Raw genomic sequence first — 9,832 nt, 5'->3', positions numbered from 1 at the left:
CATGTGTCCTTCTTACCAGTTGGAACATCTTCTGGATATATGCCCAGGAGTGGTATTCTGGGATCCTCCAAGAGTACTATGTCCAATTTTCTAAGGAACTGCCAGACTGATGTCCAGAGTTGTTTTACAAGCTTGCAATCCCACCAACAATGGAGGAGTGTTCCTCTTTCTCCACATCCTTGCCAGCATCTGCTGTCACCAGAATTTTTGATCTTAGCCATTCTGACTGGTATGAAGTAGAATCTCAGGGTTGTTTTGATTTGCATTTCCCTGATGATTAAGGATGCTGAACATTTTTCAAGTGCTTCTCTGCCATTCGGTATTCCTCAGGTGACAATTCTTTGTTTAGCTCTGAGACCCACTTTTTAATGGGGTTATTGGATTTTCTGAAGTCCACCTTCTTGTGTTCTTTATACATATTGGTTATTAGTCCCCTATCTGATTTAGGATAGGTAAAGATCCTTTCCCAACCTATTGGTGGCCTTTTTGTCTTATTGACGGTGTCTTTTGCTTTACAGAAGCTTTGCAGTTTCATGAGGTCCCATTTGTCCATTCTCAATCTTACAGCACAAGCCATTCCTGTTCTATTCAGGAACTTTCCCCCTGTGCCCATATCTTCTACGCTTTTCCCCACTTTCTCCTCTATAAGTTTCCGTGTCTCTGGTTTTATGTGGAATTCCTTGATCCACTTAGATTTGACCTTAGTACAAGGAGATAGGAATGGATCAATTCCCATTCTTCTACATGTTAACCGCCAGTAGTGCCAGCACCATTTTTTGAAAATGCTGTCTTTTCTCCACTGGATGGTTTTAGCTCCCTTGTCAAGGATCAAATGACCATAGGTGTGTGGGTTCATTTCTGTGTATTCAATTTTATTCCATTTGTCTACTTGTCTATCGTTATACCAAGACCATGCAATTTTTGATCACAATGCTCTGTAGTACAGCTTTAGGTCAGGATAACAACAACAATTTTTAAAAAACCTTCTGAGGGCTGGAATTACAAGCTTGTACCAAATCGGGTCAACTTTTGTATGTATTTCCACCAGAGGTTCTTTTATCCTGGAGAACAGTTTTTGCTATCCTAGGTTTTTTGTAATTCCAGATGAATTTGCAGATTGCCCTTTCTAATTCATTGAAGAATTGAGTTGGAATTTTGATGAAGATTGCATTGAATCTGTAGATTGCATTTGACAAGATAGCCATTTTTACTATATTGATCCTGCCAATCCATGAGCATAGAAGATCTTTCCATCTTCTGAGATCTTCTTTAATTTCTTTCTTCAGAGACTTGAAGTTCTTATCATACAGATCTTTTACTTCCTTAGAGTCACACCAAGGTATTTTCTATTGGATTTTACTCTTGTGAACAGTGTTGTTTCCGTAATTTCTTTCTCAGCCCATTTCAAAAGACCAAGTCAGAATCAGTGTCAATCTCTTACTCCCTGCAGATAAGGATGTTAGTTAGCTCTTAGCTGTTGCTCTAGCACTAGGCCTGCCTGTCTGCGGCCATACTTCCAACCATGATGACCTTGGACTCTATGAAACTCTAAGCAATCCCTCAGTTAAAAGCTTCATTGTATCTTACCTTGTTTATAGTATTTCATCACAGTAATAGAACAGTGACTACCACAGGCAGGAAAGAGTTTCTCTCAGCTTACAGTTATAGACCATCATGAACTAAAGTCAGTGCAGGACGCCATGGTGGAGCCCTGCTTACAGGCTTGCTCCTCATGGCTTGTTCAGCCTGCTTCCTTACACCACAGGACCACCTGCCAAGGCAACCCACTTCTTGCAGTAGGCTTAGCCTTTCCACATCAATCCTTAATCAAGAAAATGCCCCACAGAATTGCCTACAGGCCATTATGAGACAATTATCTCAAACACCTCATGAGGAAGCTACATCTTTTTTATATTTCTTTTGAGGAACTTCCATGTTGTTTTGCCTGTGGCTCCACCAATTTACATTCTTGCCTGGAGTGCACACAGCTATCCTTTGTGAGGCAGTGGACTGTGTCACCAGAGGACCATGACAACCGGTGACATTGCATAGAGTTTTCTATTGTGATGGGGTATCTAGCTAGGCTCTAAGTGATTAGCCAATGAGCTTCCCTCCAATTCTGTGAAAGATATTCAATCTCTGGTTCACCCAGAGTAAGACTTGTGCATTTTCATCTACCCTGAATAAAACAGTTTAGACAAGCAAGGATTGTCTTCTTCATCAAGGACCTGAAGGGTGTGGGAGACAGTGGGCTGTGGGGGGATGGGGATGGCAGGGGGGAAGACTTAGACACACAGAGCTGTGGTTAAGTCTCCTGTAGAGGACCCCTCTTCTAGCCCCTCCATAGCCCTGGCACTTACCTGGAGCTAAGCTGAATTCCCCACACTGGGTTCATCTAGGGCTACTGGCTCCTGTTCCCAACTACTTGAAGTTCTCAGTGGTATCTGCGTACACAAGAGGATTGGGACCACCATTTTCAACTCATCATGGTTCCCAGGAAATTCTTGGTGCACAGGACTCCCCCTCCCCCCAACCCTGCTGTTTTCAGCCAGAGAAACACAGGCTGGGCCCCCTGAGACTGTTTCAGCCTTCCCTGAGCAATGTGGCTCAGCACTCCAGGGGCTAGGAAGAAACACAGCCTAATATCCCTGAGTTTTGCCTTCCCCAAGTGGCACATTGGTGGCATTCCTAACCCCCAGAGGGAAGGCAGAGACACAGAATGATGCCTTTACTGTATGCTGTCAGCAGGGCCTGATCTCTCTGCTCTGTTTTTGATATCTGTGCTCACAGGTATGGGGTATGAGGCAGAATGTCACTGTGGTTGATTTGCACTTCCTTGGTGCTTAGGGATAACAAACCCTTATCATAGAAATTAACATTTAGAGTCCTACTTGCTATCATGTGCCACCATACATCCTAATAGATTTATTAGTTGGTATGTTAAATGACTTTTTTTTTAATTGCAATTTCTTTCTTAGATCTGCTATTGTGGCAATATTATAACCAAAGTAACTTGGGAAGGAAAGTTTATTTGACTTATACTTCCACATCACAGCTCATCATGGAAGGAATCTGGACAGGAACTCAAACAGTATAGAAATCTGGAGACAGGAGCTGATGCAGAGGCCACTGAGGAATGCTGCTTACTGGCTTGCTCCTTATGGCTTGCTCAACCTAATTTCTTATAGAACCTAGGACCACCAGGCAAGTAACGGCCCCACCCACAATGGGCTGGGCCCACATCCATCAATCTAATTAAGAAAATGTCCTATAGGTGTACCAACAGCATGATTTTGTGTTGGCATTTTCTCCATTGAGGTTCCCTCCTCTCAGATAACTTCAGCTGGTACCAAGTTGACATTAAGTTAGCCAGCAGAGAATTGTTATGGCCAAAAGTTACTTTTCCAATGAAAGCAGTGATTCAGTGAGTTCATGTCCCTGGAGTTCCCTGACATCAGCAAGTTGCCATCATCAGAACCCCCGTAGGAAATGCTCTCAACAGAACATTCTTTGAAACAGTGGACAAAGTGGTGTTCCCCTAACAGCCAGAAGACCAGGGCCACAAATCTGATCTGCTTGTAGAAGTCACTCCCTAACTCACTTGCAAACATCTGCAGCTTCATAGCAATCCATGCAGCAACCTTTCCTTTGAAACCTTCAAAACCACTACAAGAACAAACCTGAGAGCTGAGATTGACCTGAATTAATCTTGTGGTGAAAAAATAAACAGAGTGGAGTACTTCCTCCATCTCTGGTCCACGAAGAGATCAGCAAGCAGCTTTAAAAGTGAACACACAATGCAAAATCAAACCTCAGGAAAGAAATCAGTTGAAACAATTTCTCCTTAGTCAGGAACTCTTTCTTGAATGACTGGAGGACTATTCCGGGTGTCGGCTGGTCCATTTCTCCAGCTGTGAATATGTGATATTTATTGGCAGTAGATGATAGATGAGAGGCTTCATTCAATGTTTCAAAAGATTTTAAATCTCACAGATGAGAACATAGGCAAACCCAAGGATGAGGTGATATATCTTTTAAATTGATTCTTACAACTACTGCATCATAATGTCGCTCTGTTGGGTTGGTTATTTATCTTGGTGCATCGGTTGTAGCTGTGTATCGTGCCGTGGTATCTTTTTCAAATATAAAAGATGAAAAACTTCTTCATTACAATCTACAGCTACAAAAACCTCCAGCAAAGTGGCTGGAGGCACAGTGGTGGAGCATTTGCCTGCCCAACATGTACAAGGCCCCAGACTCTAGCCTCAGCAACACAAACAACATCAATAACAACAAGCCAACAACAAATGTACCATACAAACTACACAGCATTGGGTTGTAGAGGGAGAGGGTAAACTTGAATAGTTTACTGTCACTAAAATGGTAGTTAAGCACCTCAGGTAACTATCACTGTCATGAGATCCAAAGCACACAAAGATAGTAATCAAATATGGTTCTGAATACAATTTAATGTTTGTTATAATATTAACCAACAAGTAATATAGAAATTTGGTAGATACCAGGGAACTCAATACATGTTCATCTCTTTCCTTCTCTCAACCAAAAGAATTAGGACAAATAGAGAGAGAGAGAGAGAGAGAGAGAGAGAGAGAGAGAGAGAGAGAGAGAGAGAGAGAGAGAAAAGACATCAGCTTTTTCCCCCCTTGTTCCTCTTGGTCAGGCCAACTTGAAGCTCACTGTACGCTGAGGATGAATTTCTGCTTTTCACATTTCTACCTGTAGAGTTCTGAGATTACAGACACGAGTCACCATACCTACACAGTGCTAGGAATTTAAACAAGGGCTTTGTATATACTAGCTAGGTAAACACTCCACCAACGGTGCTACATCCCAACCTGTAAAATGCCACATTTTACAGAAAAGAAAAGAAACAAACAGGAAAGGAAAGGAAAGGAAAGGAAAGGAAAGGAAAGGAAAGGAAAGGAAAAGAAAAGAAAAGAAAAGAAAAGAGAAAAGGAAAGAAAAAAGACAAGGCAGGTACATTTCTAGATAGTAGGCAACAACTTTATTACTAACCTGAGATAAGAGTTGGTATCTGGTTTTATTACCACAATTGTTGCTCCACAAGGAGAGAAAAAAAAATTAAAGCTTAAAATAGTATGAAAAGTGAAGCTAGCTGACAATAGTATGGAGAAGGAAGTATCTGGTTTGGACTCAGGAAAAAGCCCACTCAGGTAGAGCCACCCTTCTCGCCGCACGCCAAGGATCACCTTGGGTAAAGGAGACTTGGTTGGCTGGAGGAAGAAAAGGCCCAGGAGCTGTCTTCCTGCAGACTTCCAGGAGAACAGAAAGAAATGCCTGGGTCCAGTCCAGCTTTGGTGAGTTCTTGGATAGGACCTTCATGCCTACAAAGGAAAAGGTGAAACCTGAAGATACAGCTCCAAGTGACAAGGCTTGCTCTGAGGCTATGATAGCTGATGAAGAATTATGTTCCTCTTAAGGCAATAAGAAAAGAACGGAAGAAGAATGAAGACTCAGATACTCACAAAAGACTACCGCTTGCTTTCTTCCTGCTTCATTCTGAATATTGTCCAAAGATCATGATTGAATCCCAGGACTTGTCCACTGGGAATGTAGCAAGGAAATTGGGTGAGATGTGGTCTGAGCAGACAGCCCAAGATAGACCACCATGTGAAGAGAAGGCAGCTGAACAAAAGGAAGTATGAGCTACGGGATATTGCATACCTTGAGTGTGCAGAGGTGATGAAAGATAGAAGGGCCCTGGTGGGCCAGGAGGCTCAAAGAAGAATGAATAGATGAAGAAGATGAGGAAGAGGAAAAGGAGGAGGAGAAGTTGGAGGAGGAAGAAGAGAAGGATGATGTAGAAGAAGGAGGAGGAGGAGGAGGAGGAGGGGAGGGGGACAAGGAGAATAAGAAGAAATTGGAGGAGGAGAAGAAGAGGAAGGAGGAGAAAAAGAAGTGGGAGGAGGGAGGGGGGAAGGAGGAGGAGGACGACGACGACAATGATGAGGATAATGGGGATGAGCACAAGAAGGAGGAGGAAATGAGGCAGAGGAAAACCAAATGGTTAGTCTGAGATTCCCATGGAATTTGTGGAGGCCCGGTTACTATTTCATTACAAATGTGAAACTTAAGTACAGGTTAACACTGGCTTCTCTATAAATATCATACAGTTTTTTGTTTTGTATAGGATCCCTACCTACTTTAAGGCTCAGGAAACAGTATTGAAGAAGCTATGGAAAGAGTGAGTGTAAAAACCTGATGAATGGAGAAGAATACTGTGAGAGGCTGGCCTCTGAACACACCATGGATGTTACAGACACACGTTCACAGCAGCTGTGTTTACCTGTGCAAGCCCTTCACAAGATCCAGAGTGTTAAACTTTCCATTGTGGAGGGGGAGGGATTCTCAATACCCCATGCCCTTCCCTTACTGAGTTGCTAATGGCAACTGATAACTGCTAAAGGACAGAGAGCCACTTTCCTTTGAGAAAGGTGGCCATTGGCAGGTTTCCCACACCCCTTTGTATGACCCAGCAGGCATGCACGAATACAGGCAGCACCAGTGGGACTTAGTGTGTGATTTTATGAAACAACATGAAGTTGGGAGGGATACAGGAGACTTGTTGAGGGAAGGGTGGTGATTCCAAGTGTATGGGAGACCTGTTGGGGGCAGGAGGTGATAGTGGTAATGCTAGAGGGAGTGAACAAGGAATGACTACAATTAAGATACATTGTATACATGTATGAATTTTTTTATTGTATGTTATCAGGATATAGCTCAGTAGTGGGTGCTTGCAGTGCTAAATTAATATTCACAAGGTCCTGAGTTCAATCCCTAGTACTGTGGTAGAGAAAGAAGTTTTTAATACAGTCTGTAGCTTCCCCTCCCCCCAGGGTTTGTTTATGTGTTCATTTGTTTGTTTGAAGCAGTTTCTCTGTCATCAAGCTAGGCTTACACTCACACAGATTCCCCCTGCTCCTGCCTCCTTGGTGATGCAGTAATGGTTACTCCACCACCATCTGCAAGCTGGAGGTTTTTTGGAGGCTACTATATACTTAGATTTTTAAAGTTTTGATGTTGAGTGTTCATAAATACTTAGTAGTTTCTTTAATGTCTTGCATGTGGTAACACGGCCAACTTCATAGGCATTCATACTACTAGTATCTCCTTTTTAAGGATGTTTGTAATAAAATTGTGAACATTAAAATATAAAAAATATAACTAGAGACCATCATGAATAATGTACATACTAGTTTATAAACAGAAGTGAAAATGTGAGGTGTGACATCACCGCCTATCTTTGCATCCTCCACTCTTTCTCCTGGCTCTATTCCTCCTTTATGCAAGCTCATAGAAGTAAGAAAGGGAAGGAAGGAAGAAAGCAGGGAGGGAGGGAGGGAAAGAAAGGGGGGAGAGAGGGAAGGAGGGATGGATGGAGGGAGAGATGGAGGTAAATGGAAGGAGGGAAGGGAAAGGGGAAACCCACATACACTATAATAAAAAAAGAATTATTCAGAGGCTCATGTTATCAACACTGATCTCACAATAACATATTGTGAAACCGTCTAAAAATGCTTTCAAGCATTGTTATACAAGGGTCTCATCATTTCCCTCCGATCTTTAAAGCCACCAAGAACTGACAGACTTCCCTTGCATTCTAACATCCTGTTCAACCCAAAACATTTCAACTCTGTGGAAGTGAAAACGAAAAACAAAATAAAACACAACATAGCCCGAGTTCTACAAGAGAATCCAGTTTAAGGAAAAGGTAATTCAAAATCCCTGATACTTATTCAGTCTTTAGAAATCATTTGAAAGGGTGGGAAGGATCAGGGGTTCAAGGCCTTTGAGAGACATTGCCTCACAAAGCCAAAGGAATAAAAACTACTTGCACCTTTGTGCCTATGTTACCCAGAACTAGTAGTGTCTCACTTGGATCCCCTGAGTGGCAGCTGTCACTCAGTTGAAATCTGAGTTTCTCTATGGGCCTTACAGGAGAGAGTGTCATCATGGTACCCTCTGGGGTTGTTATGGTGGATGTGAAGAGAACATCTACTTCCTCCCTCAGCAGTGCTGTGAGAATGTCCGGGAGATCACATGGTGTGCCCTTACTGAACGTCTTGCCTGATCAACATAACCTTCTTAGATCACAGTCGCCTGTCCATACTTTACCAAAACAAAGCCCGAGACAGAGTGCGTAGAACAAAAAAAAAAAAAAAAAGAACAGTACACAGAATTAAACCCGGGAGAGAAATGGAGAAAGTGGGCAGAATGACACAGGCACACATTTACAAAGTACCTGCCTTGCTCTGGGAACAGACAGAGTCAGATATGATTGGCCAGAGCAGTGGTTCTCATCCTTCATAATTGTGACTCTTTAATACAGTTCCTCATGACCTGAACCATAAAATTATTTCCATTGCTACTTCTTAACTGTAATTTTGCTACCGTTATGAGTCTTAATGTAAATATCTGATATGCGGGGTATCCTGTACAGGGGTTGTGACCCACAGGTTGAGAAAGAACCACTGACATCGTGGTTGACAGAGCTGAGGCTTTCAGTGTATTCTAAACACGTGATATGCTAAACATTAAAATTGGGAAGCAGCAGAAACTCCATGCTTACAGAAGCATTATAAGATCCTCCTGTTTAAAAAAGATTTTAAAAGTGGTGATGTGTGGTACAGAAAATGTTCTCAAAAGAATGTGAAGGCCTTGCGGGTAAAACCACCATTCTAGAAGCTGAAATAAAGATGGTCACTATTTCTAAGCTCCCCTGGGCTAGCACCACCTCTCTGTCTCTCTGTCTCTCTCTGTCACTCTGTCTCTCTGTCCCTGTCTCTGTCTCTGTCTCTCTCTCTGTCTCTCTGTCTCTGTCGCTCTGTCTCTGTCTCTCTGTCTCTCTGTCTCTGTCTGTCTGTCTCTTTGTCTCTCTGTCTCTGTCTCTCTGTCTCTCTCTCTCTCTCTCTCACACACACACACACACACACACCTATGCACTTATTTCACACTCTGGGGCTTTTTGTTTTACAGATGTGGGTGTTTTTTGGCTTATTTGGGTTATTTTTATAAGGAGACAGGTTCTGTTATGTTCTTCACACCTAATCCCTGACCTCAAACCATCCTCCTGCCTCAGTTTCCTGAGTAGCTGAATCTACAGCACACACCACCACGTTTGGGCATTTCAGACAGATGAGAGTACTTTTCTACCTAGTGCTTTCCTGACAAACGTTTTTTTTTATTTTTGTTTCGATTTGCTTTTCTGAGATAGGGTTGAGCTTCATAGTCCTGACTGTGGATCAGGCAGACCTTGACATTGTTGGTGAACGTTTTTTTTCCTAATGTGTAGTTTGCCAATTTGTCCTATTGGCTATGCCCTTTGTCTTATAGAAGCTTTTCAGTTTCTTGTGGCCCATTTATAAATTTTGATGTTAGAATATGAGCTATTGGACTTCTGTTTATGACATTTATCCCCATTCCCATGAGTTTGAGGCTCTTTCCTGCTTTGTCTTCAGTTAGATTCAGTGAATCTGGTTTTATGTTGAGTTCTTTAATCCACCTGGCCTTGAGTATTGTGCCAGGTGACAAATATGGATCAACTTTCATTTTTCTACATACTTACTCCAATTTAGACCAGCGACATTTATTGAAGATGTTTCTTTTTGCATTGCATATTCATGACTTTGTCCATGATCAAGTGTTCATAAGTCTAGTTTAATTTCTCAGTCTTCAAATCATTTCTTTTTCCTTTTTAAATCACTTTAATCTTACATTTCAAATGTTAGCTATTTTTCTGGTTTCCTGCCTAAAACCCACTTATCTCATGCTCCTTCGAACTGCTTCTATG

Source organism: Mus musculus, chromosome 14 (genome assembly GCF_000001635.26).
Source record: "Mus musculus strain C57BL/6J chromosome 14, GRCm38.p6 C57BL/6J".
Classification (NCBI taxonomy): Eukaryota; Metazoa; Chordata; class Mammalia; order Rodentia; family Muridae; genus Mus; species Mus musculus.
The sequence above is the reverse complement of the archived record's forward strand: the minus strand, read 5'-3'. Positions refer to the sequence as shown.